This window comes from Podarcis pityusensis (assembly GCF_964106645.2).
Source record: "Podarcis pityusensis genome assembly, chromosome: 1".
Classification (NCBI taxonomy): domain Eukaryota; kingdom Metazoa; phylum Chordata; class Lepidosauria; order Squamata; family Lacertidae; genus Podarcis; species Podarcis pityusensis.
In genome coordinates this window covers 109,590,747-109,601,134 of record NC_138028.1, presented here as the reverse complement: position 1 = coordinate 109,601,134, position 10,388 = coordinate 109,590,747, and positions in this window count along the sequence as shown.

The following is a 10,388-nucleotide window of genomic DNA, read 5'->3' as shown; positions in this document are numbered from 1 at the left end:
CCTGAAGCCAGCCAGAGCCAACTGCGCTACCAGGCTGGCTCCAGGCTGCCGAGGCTGCCACTATCACGTTTCCTGGGGACAGATTTGCAAATCTGGGGACATTCTGGGGACGAAATTTGTCCGGGGACAGATTTGCAAATCTGGGGACTGTCCTTGGGAACTGGGGACATCTGGTAACCCTAGCTTAATGGGGGCAAGACTTGCCAGAGAAGAGTTGCTGCGCTCATTAGGCCTGACACTCCTGTGCAAATAACGAGTTAATTTCTACTTGCTCAGGGAGTTTTATATGGCTGAGTGGCGATTTGAATCATGGTCTCCCAGGTCCTAGTCCAACACTCTAACCACTACACCACACTAGATCTCTTAGTAGTTTTGTGTTTTACTGAGCATTAAGTTGCTTTGAGAGAACTGGTGTAGAAATGCTAGAAAGAAATACACTGCTTTTGAAATAGCACGGAGTTCTTGATGTGCTCTTCATAATTCTGTGCATTTTCTGCATGCTCATCTCGAGGACAGAGTTCACTTCCTGATGAATCCACTTCCTCCTTGATTTTTTTTTTTTTAAATATAGAAAGCCTAATCAAGATGCATTGGACAAGAGTGATGAAAAACATACAGCAGAGAGGTCACTTAACGCCAATCATTTTGGGACTTGAACCCAGGTTGCCGCCTTTCAAACTGCAGCCTATGTGTTTGGATTTGCACAGGTGAAGATGTTGACCTAGAAGAATATGGAACAAAACTACTACCGCTTTAAGCTGTGGAGGTTTATTAAAAAAAAAAAAAAAAAGGAAAAGGAAAGGAGGAGAAGAAGAAGAAGAAGAAGAAACAAAGGCAAGCAGATGGCTAAAGATGAAGGTCACATCAGATTGAGAAGTTTGTCAAAATGTGATGACATAGGTAATCTGTAAACTGTTATTGCACCTAGCTGGAGGTGCTGAAAAACATTTTGAAATTACAAAAAACACTGGAGTCACCAGCGCACAAGCAGGAATGATAGCCTGGAGTGGTTCTGCTCTATGGATGAATGCCAGATGTGCAAAGCGACATATCTGGAATTAATGATATTAAACATGCTTTTCTTTTATGCTCAATAATAACTCTATTATGATTGATACAAACCGCAGACACTTTATCTAGTACAAATGGAATCGTCTGTCATTGACTATATTAAATCATCAATTTCTGCATGATGAGGATCGTTTAGGGTAACTAATCATCTGTCTCGTTCTGAAGTCTTTAAGGCTGATCAGATAACGTTTTGAATACTGCCTGAGCAGCCATGACAATCTAACCCTTCCATGTAAGGATTGAGAGGGGCCCATTATGCCGTCAAAGCCTGTGGAAATATCACAGCTCTTTCTCTACATAATACCCTGCTGTAAATAAATCACTCTCCACCGCAAACTTTATTGATCACAAGCACTTCCATGCTTGTGTCTAGTGAAGTCTCTACAGAATAAAATGCTGCTTTATATTTTGTCTTGTCAAAATATTAAACGGCTCTGTCAAGCGGAGTCAGGCTAGCAGCGATGGTGTAATTCTGCCGGAGCTCTTCTCATTTCGTCTTCCTATCTCAGCTGCCAAGCTTACAAAGCAGGGTGGGTTTTTTTTCCCTTTTTTTATAAACTTTCCAATTATAGTCTCGTAAGATTATGAAGCCTTAAGATAAAGTGTCCTAATTTAGAGGACTGGAGTACTGAACTACTAGGCGAGCAGCTGTTAGATAAAACATTCTGCACATGGAAGGGGGGGGGGTTGGGTGGAAGAGAAATAGAAGATAACCTGGCTTATTTATATACACAACATTAATGGGGGGAAAGGAAGATAGCTTAAAAATATCTCTATTATTTTGCTGGGGCAAGAGATGGGAGAGAAATGTTTGAATTAATCTGAGTACAAAATGTTTATTATTCACAGATATATTTTTTTAAGTACTTTAAAATGATCCAAATGCTGCTTCTTTAATCTTCACACTATGTGTTTGCCTAAATAGCATTTTTTTTAAAAAAAAATGTACAAGCCTAATGCATAAATAAAGCAGTTCCATCTATTTTATTTTTGGTCTGCTTTTCTCATTTGTTGGTCGCCACTGAAACATACAGAGCCGACTGACGCTTTCGATTCTTTGGCCCTTTTTTAAAAAAATAAATAAATCATAAAGCCAGATTGGATGAAAACAAGGAAGAGTCTTGTGACACCTAAAAGACTAAGGGTGCCTCCAGACTGTCACTGCTTTGAGGTACGGATTCAACCATGCGCCAGAAATGTTAGGTTTTGTGCAGTTAAAGTGGATTAGAATGCTCTGTTGAAACAAGCACACTTAAAAAAAAAAATCAGACCTTTTTGCAGTTTGGAAAGTGATGGAGAAATGCGTGGTTCATGGGAAGATGTGCAAACACTCCGCAAACAAATCCTAATGAATGCCCATTGTCCTAAACAAATCAGAATTAATGCTCCATAGAGACCAGGCAGAGTCTGAGCAACACACCATCTGCCATTCTGTTGGCCACCCACCCAAAGGGATCTTTTATCTGGATCTCTTATCATAGAATCATAGAGTTGGAAGAGACCACAAGGGCCATCGAGTCCAACCCCCTGCCAAGCAGGAAACACCATCAGAGCACTCCTGACATATGGTTGTCAAGCCTCTGCTTAAAGACCTCCAAAGAAGGAGACTCCACCACACTCCTTGGCAGCAAATTCCACTGTCAAACAGCTCTTACTGTCAGGAAGTTCTTCCTAATGTTTAGGTGGAATCTTCTTTCTTGTAGTTTGGATCCATTGCTCCGTGTCCGCTTCTCTGGAGCAGCAGAAAACAACCTTTCTCCCTCCTCTATGTGACATCCTTTTATATATTTGAACATGGCTATCATATCACCCCTTAACCTCCTCTTCTCCAGGCTAAACATGCCCAGCTCCCTTAGCCGTTCCTCATAAGGCATCGTTTCCAGGCCTTTGACCATTTTGGTTGCCCTCCTCTGGACACGTTCCAGTTTGTCAGTGTCCTTCTTGAACTGTGGTGCCCAGAACTGGACACAGTACTCCAGGTGAGGTCTGACCAGAGCAGAATACAGTGGCACTATTACTTCCCTTGATCTAGATGCTATACTCCTATTGATGCAGCCCAGAATTGCATTGGCTTTTTTAGCTGCCGCGTCACACTGTTGGCTCATGTCAAGTTTGTGGTCAACCAAGACTCCTAGATCCTTTTCACATGTACTGCTCTCAAGCCAGGTGTCACCCATCTTGTATTTGTGCCTCTCATTTTTTTTTGCCCAAGTGCAATACTTTACATTTCTCCCTGTTAAAATTCATCTTGTTTGTTTTTGCCCAGTTCTCTAATCTGTCAAGGTCGTTTTGAAGTGTGATCCTGTCCTCTGGGGTGTTAGCCACCCCTCCCAGTTTGGTGCCATCTGCAAATTTGATCAGGATGCCCTTGAGTCCATAATCCAAGTCGTTGATAAAGATGTTGAATAAGACCGGGCCCAAGACAGAACCCTGTGGCACGCCACTAGTCACTCTTCTCCAGGATGAAGAGGAACCATTGATGAGCACCCTTTGGGTTCGGTCAGTCAGCCAGTTACAAATCCACTGAGTGGTAGCATAGTCAAGACCGCATTTTACCAGCTTCTTTACAAGAATATCATGGGGCACCTTGTCAAATGCCTTGCTGAAATCAAGGTAGGTTGATTTCTTCTTTCAGTCTGGTCTTGACACAGGAGATTTCAACACCTGCCTTTTAAGTGATCTACTTGTATAGAGACTATTTGTCCCATAGCCCATCTCCCCATGCCACCTTTTGTGCTGCATTGGAGGAATCCATCAAACCTCTGGAGCAAACTTTGTGGGAGTCAGGGAAGCTGCAGGGGGAAGCAGAAATCAGCAAAAAAAAAATGCCTTATCCTGCCATTATCTGAATGGACCAGAGAGCCTTCTATCAATGGAACCCTGTGCCTTCTCTGTAACAGCCAGGCCATCCTAATACATTGAAACTGATGTGGGATCAGACAATGTAGAGATATGAAAGTCCAGAAAAGCGGGTGGATCAAGGAGTAATAGGGAAAGGAATCGTACAAAACAAAGTGGCACTAATCAAATCAGTTCTGTCACCTCTTCCCCCCCCCCACCCCAAGACAATGAGCCCAGCCACCTTTTATTCACAGTCGCATAAGCACTACACTACAGGATGGCCATAAACTTGTACGTTCAACCACTGAAATATTGTATATACCCAATATGTAGCAATGGAGATTTATGTTACTGCTTTATGAATGAATTCTGTGGTGCTGATATAATTCTACGTTTCTCCAAAAACTGAGAGAAATCAAATTGGGAGTTTTCTGGTGTCATGGGGCCTAATAATTGGGAAAATATGTATGAGTTTTGCTGTTCCATTCTTTTCTATTGTACATCTCTTATGCATTTCCCCCCTACCTTGTTGACTCCTGTGGGACCACTATTATGAATGAAGTTTAGGAATACCTGCACTCCAAATGATGCCATTATGCTTATAATGTTTTCCCCCCAGCCAGCCTGCTTGTCTATGTGTGGAGAAATCTTCCATCTGAGCAGACTTTGTGCATTCAGTTTGTAATGAATAGTGCAGGAGAGGGAAAGGACAGATCCCTCAAGAGTGACACAATTTGGGCAAAAGCTCTAAGCCTTGAAAATCTTTTGCATCCTGACATCTGAAACAGGTGGTTCTCGAGCTCATTTTGTGAACATAAGTTGCTGTGCGGCCAACCTTCTGCTCCTGAGCCTTCTCAGATGTATCGCCAGTAGGGAACTGTCTGGCTGAATGTGTTTTTTTTTAAAACGTATCTTTCAGCTAAAACAGAGGTCCTAATGCAAAATGCACTCAGCGACACCACGGGGATTTGTGACACTCCTTGTTAGGACTTCTGAGCCATAAACCAATAAATGGGTTAGAAAGATCTAGCTAGTTTCCCCCCTTGCTGGTGACAGTTAAAACATGGATAAAAGCATCATCATAATATTGAACAGAGATCTTAGTTTCACCAGCGAAACCAGCCACACGGCGCTGCAAATAGATTGCAGCCATCTGGGTTACAGAGCATGTATTTTGTTAAGGAAGAAAAGGACCAGGAATATAAGAGGAGGGGGAATAATATGAGCAATAAAGGAACCTGGTGCTGAAATGGGAACTGTCCGAGAAAAGGAGGGGTAATTAGAGACGAGAAATTTCTCTGTAAAACCACTAGAGCCATATGAGACCCTGGCCTTCCTTCCAGACTAAATAAACAATAGGAATATAACAAACAGCTGGTATGCGCAATGGTTTTGAGTGAAGAATGTTTCCCATCTTCTCACTATTTCCCATCTTTTCAACCTTAAGTTCAGTTTCCCCTATTCTAGCACCAGTTTCCATTTTTTTATTAAAAAAAAGTTCACATGAATATTCACACACATTTTTCTATTCAATTTAGTTCAATATAAGCAATTTCCCCCAACAAAATGCTTATGCCTTTTTGTACATTCTTTCCCAAAATATATTTATCTTTTTTGCATGCTTTCCTCTGTTGAACGCATTTCTGAACGCATTCTTTTTTGTCCGAGAACTGTATCATAAAATTCAGTGAAGTATGAATTTCAAATTCTAGCTGTGTTTTTCAAAGTTCAGGAAGTGAGAATCTGTTAGGTTCACATTAAAATGCAAACCAAAATAATTAATTAGTGCTGTACCCCTACGCCTACTATCTAATTTGTAAAATGTCTTGTTCATTTGTTTTCTGGGCATTCGGACACCTCTCACAATATTGTCGCCATATTTGGCACAAGGGATCCCAAGGTGCGGGCGGTGCGTTTGTCAATGGGTCTTGCTTCCAGGTAAGTGTGTATAGGACTGCAGCCTAAGTGGACAGATCACCTTTGGCTTAAATGGAAAGTTAGCACACACAGCTACTGGCAGGAAATGCTCAGTAACACCTTTGTTTTTAGGAATGCCTTTGCGGTTTACATGGTTGAGTGGTACTAGTGTTTTTCTGTATTGTTCCAAAGTTGTTCTATCTGCTTGAGTTAAATTTTTGTTTTGTATTACTTTATTTTTACCATAAGATCTTTTTAACGGATTTTGTCAGTTGCTTCGGGGGCTGTGATTGACTAGGAAATGGGGATAAAATACCTGTAATAAATAAATAGTATCTTGCTGGACCATTTTGATAAATGGATCCCTGCTGACTGCCTTGCCATGACGGCACTCTATCTATCCTCAGGATGCTGTGGCTAAAAAAAGAAGAAAACTGCAAATGTCATTTCAGCCCTGTCAACTAATAACTAATAAAATGATCTATCCATAAACCAAATCCTAGTCTATTAAAGCTTAAGTACAGCAAAACCCTGTACAAATCCTACAAGCCAGTAATCTCACAATAAAAACAAATCCTAAGCCACCAAACAATATTACGTCCCATCAATAGACAAGGCCATCTGTCCAGGGCAATAAAAATCATGAGAGAAAGAACTTTTAAGTGTTACAAACTCTCTCTCACACACACACATTGCTTGCCATTGTATTGAATTTTTAAAAATTGTTTCATCATGAGGTGTTATTTGGAACTGTGTCTTTTTGTGGATTCTTAGTACTGTGTGGGCCATTTTTCATTTTTATCTGCCTCCACCACCCTTATGTTTTCTCTTTCAAATAAGATGATTTCCCATTGCTGCATGCTGGCTTATACTGGGTTTACTGTGGAAGAACAAAATACATATACAGTGGTACCTCAGGTTATGAACCTAATTCATTCTGGAGGTCCGTTCCTAACCTGAAACTGTTCTTAACCTGAGGCACGCTTTCACTAATGGGGCCTCCTGCTGCTGCCGGCGCGCGATTTCCGTTCTCATTCTGAGGCAAAGTTCTGAACCCTAGGTACTACTTCCGGGTTAGCGGAGTTTGTAACCCAAAGTGTTTGTAACCCAAAGCGTTTGTAACCCGAGGTACCGCTGTACACATATAAGAAAAATTCTGGCAGGAGTGGTGGGTATCTCCTGACAATAGCGGTGAGTGTAGTGGACTTTGAATGCAAGGCACCACCTACACACTATTAGGGTGGGCCCGACTTACATTTCTAACCACCATGGAAATTCATGTTATATAGAACATCTCTCCATAATTCCAGAGGTGTGTGTGTGTGTATGCTCCAAAGCACATACCAACCTTCAACTCAGTGGTCTTTAGCTGGTGGGTCATGACCCACTACCAGATAGGAATGAACGAATCTATTTTGGTTTCTCTCAGTTTCTCATTTCAGTTTCTCCCTGTCTTAAGTTTGGTTCTCCACATTTCTCCACATTCATTTTTTTATATAAAAGTCCCTGTGAAAATGGGATGAAAATTTATCAGCATATTAGCGCAAGTATCTCCCAACGTACACACATTTGTATGCAACTTCACCAAGCATAAACATTTTTGCAAAGATATTCTCCCTAATATCATGCAGGTTTCTGTGTCATTTTCACTCGCATATGTATGTATTTTATATGTATTTTAGTACACTTCCCTTGACTGGAGAACTGTGTGTGGATTTTGAATGACAGCTGTGTTTTGGCTTGCAAATGTTCTGCAAATTAGGCAGGTTTGTCTTTAAATGCAAACTACATCGAAATTCTCTCCCATCCCTACTACCAGATCATGAGGGGCATGGCCACCATGCAAATGCATGATTTTTTTAAAAAAGGGAGAGAAATGGGTCCCCAAATGCAAATTTGAGTAAATGGTGGGTCCTGAGTGTGAAAAGGCAGAAGATTCCTGCTCCAGCTCAAGCAAGTTTCTTTGTTCGTAGGGGGCAATATAAATACATAGCTCTCATTACACATTTGCAATATGGATAACAGCAACTATCCAGTGGGTCAGGAACAAATGTTGTGTCTTCAGCCTTGGGAGGGGAGAAACTTTGTTCTCAGATGCTATGCCAACATTCAGTAGAGTCTATTCCCAAACATGCACACTTGAGACTGCAGCCATGGTCACCACATTGGACGCTCCCAGCAAATCCTACACGTTGAGGTGTGCATGTTTGCATAAAAAATAACATGTGCGCTGGTTAAAAGCATTCAAAGGGTCTGGACTTCTGTGACATTTCTATAACTTTTGGGAATCCCAGGCTTCCGGGGAGGGTGCTGTCGAAATCCTTCCCCAAACTTTTCAACTCCAGCTTCTTTTATTAAAACTTGTCAAGTTGAACTAACAGTTACAGCAATTTTTCAGAAGGCTACATCTTTGTGATCCCTAAGCTTGGGCTGCTGACAAGGAGTCGCTTGAAGCAAAACTGTTATCAACAAGGTGCCTTCCCCACAATAGCTCGGCCTCGGACGCCATCCCCAGCTCATCACCTCCATCTGTCTCTCTGCATGGCGGGCTGTGTGCACACCAGCAGGCTCTGGCCGTGAGGTTCAGTCTGCTGCTGAGCAACTCATCAAACATCCGACACTGTGTAGGCTCCTTCCTCTTAAGTATTTTCTGCCACAGACAGCCCTCACTGTGAATCTGACAGCAATGGAAAATAATGTAAGCAGCACTTCCCTGGGCTGGGGAGAGGGGATTGCCTCGCTCGGGGATCTGCAGGATTTTGTGCAAACATCTCTCCTGAGCTTCCAGCACAGCCTGGTTCGGGTGATCCAGACACATTCTGTGTTGTTGTTTTTAGGCAGAGGGACCTCAGCTCTCTCCTCCACTCCTGCTCCTACCTCACATTGCGGGAAGGGACATATCTCAGTGGTAGGTAAAAAGGTAAGGTAAAGGACCTCTGGATGGTTGCAGTGCTCATCTTGCTTTCAGGCCAAAGGAGCTGACATTTGTCCACAGACAGCTTTCCCGGGTCATGTGGCCAGCATGACTAAACCGATTCTAACACCTTGACGAAAACCAGAGCACACAGAAACACCGTTTACCTTCCCACCACAGCAGTACCTATTTATCTACTTGCACTGCGTTCTTTCAAACTGCTAGGTTGGCAGGAGCTGGGACAGAGCAACAGGAGCTCATTCTGTTGCGGGGATTCGAATTGCTGACCTGTTCATTGGCAAGCCCAAGAGGCTCAGTGGTTTAGACCATAGTGCCACCCGCGCCACCTCAGTGGTTGTGGTGATGGTTTAGTCGTTTAGTCGTGTCCGACTCTTCGTGACCCCAGGGACCAGAGCACACCAGGCACTTCTGTCTTCCAGTGCCTCCCGCAGTTTGGTCAAACTCATGCTGGTAGCTTCGAGAACACTATCCAACCATCTCGTCCTCTGTCGTCCCCTTCTCCTTGTGCCCTCCATCTTTCCCAACATCAGGGTCTTTTCCAGGGAGTCTTTTCTTCTCATGAGGTGGCCAAAGTATTGGAGCCTCAGCTTCACGATCTGTCCTTCCAGTGAGCACTCCGGGCTGATTTCCTTAAGAATGGCTAGGTTTGATCTTCTTGCAGTCCATGGGACTCTCAAGTGGTAGGGGGTAGGGGGTCCCAAGTGGCGTCTCCAGGAAACTCCTGTCTGAGAGCCTGAAGAGCCTCTGCCAATGAGTGTAGACAATATGGAGCAAGTGTAGACAATATAAACCAATGGTCTGACTCTGTACTAAGCAGCTTCCTAGGTTCCTATCTCTATTCCCATGTATCTTTTTGAAAGCAACCCCATTTAGATGGATGTTTGAGATGCAAACATTAGTGTTAAAACCATCAAGGCTGGGCTAGTTTCTTCTTCTTTAATGAGGTGGTTGTCAATTCTCACAGAGCATGATCCATGGAACTATCTATGCTCCCTTTTATTCATGCCAAAAATGCATTTCGTTATGGAAAATTGCTTGCAAAAATGTGTAGATTAGTAAAAAGTGCACACCTGTGTGTCTGTTATAGGAGAAATTGGCACTAAAATGCTTACAAATTTTCATGTGGTTTTTTTTTTTTTTTTATTAAAACACACACAAAAAGCAACCTCAGAATTGCTGCAGATATTTAAAATTGGAAAGATTAAAATGCATAGGACCAAAATATACAGATTTAGCCACTCCATGAAGATCTGTTTTGACTTCTTTTTTAGTTATGCATTTTGTCCTTTGCGCTGGGGGTGGGTGGGGATCATGCCAGTGGCCACTCTAGAAGCCACCTTCTGGATCTTTTGTGGCTTTTATCCAATCATGGACCTCTGTAGTTACTTTTAGCCCCCCCAAAAAAAAACCACTGTGAAGGCTGATCATGGATCTCCTTTGTTGTGTGTAGTTTGGCCCCCAGGCTGCAGTCCCTTGCACACTTGGGTGGAAAAATCCCATTGAATCAGGACCACATGCATACGATTGGGCTGCACAGCACTGGCTTAATTACTTTGCACTGAAATCAATGCAATTAAACATGCTGGACTTGGGGTGGATGTTGCCTAGATTTGATCCCCTTTTT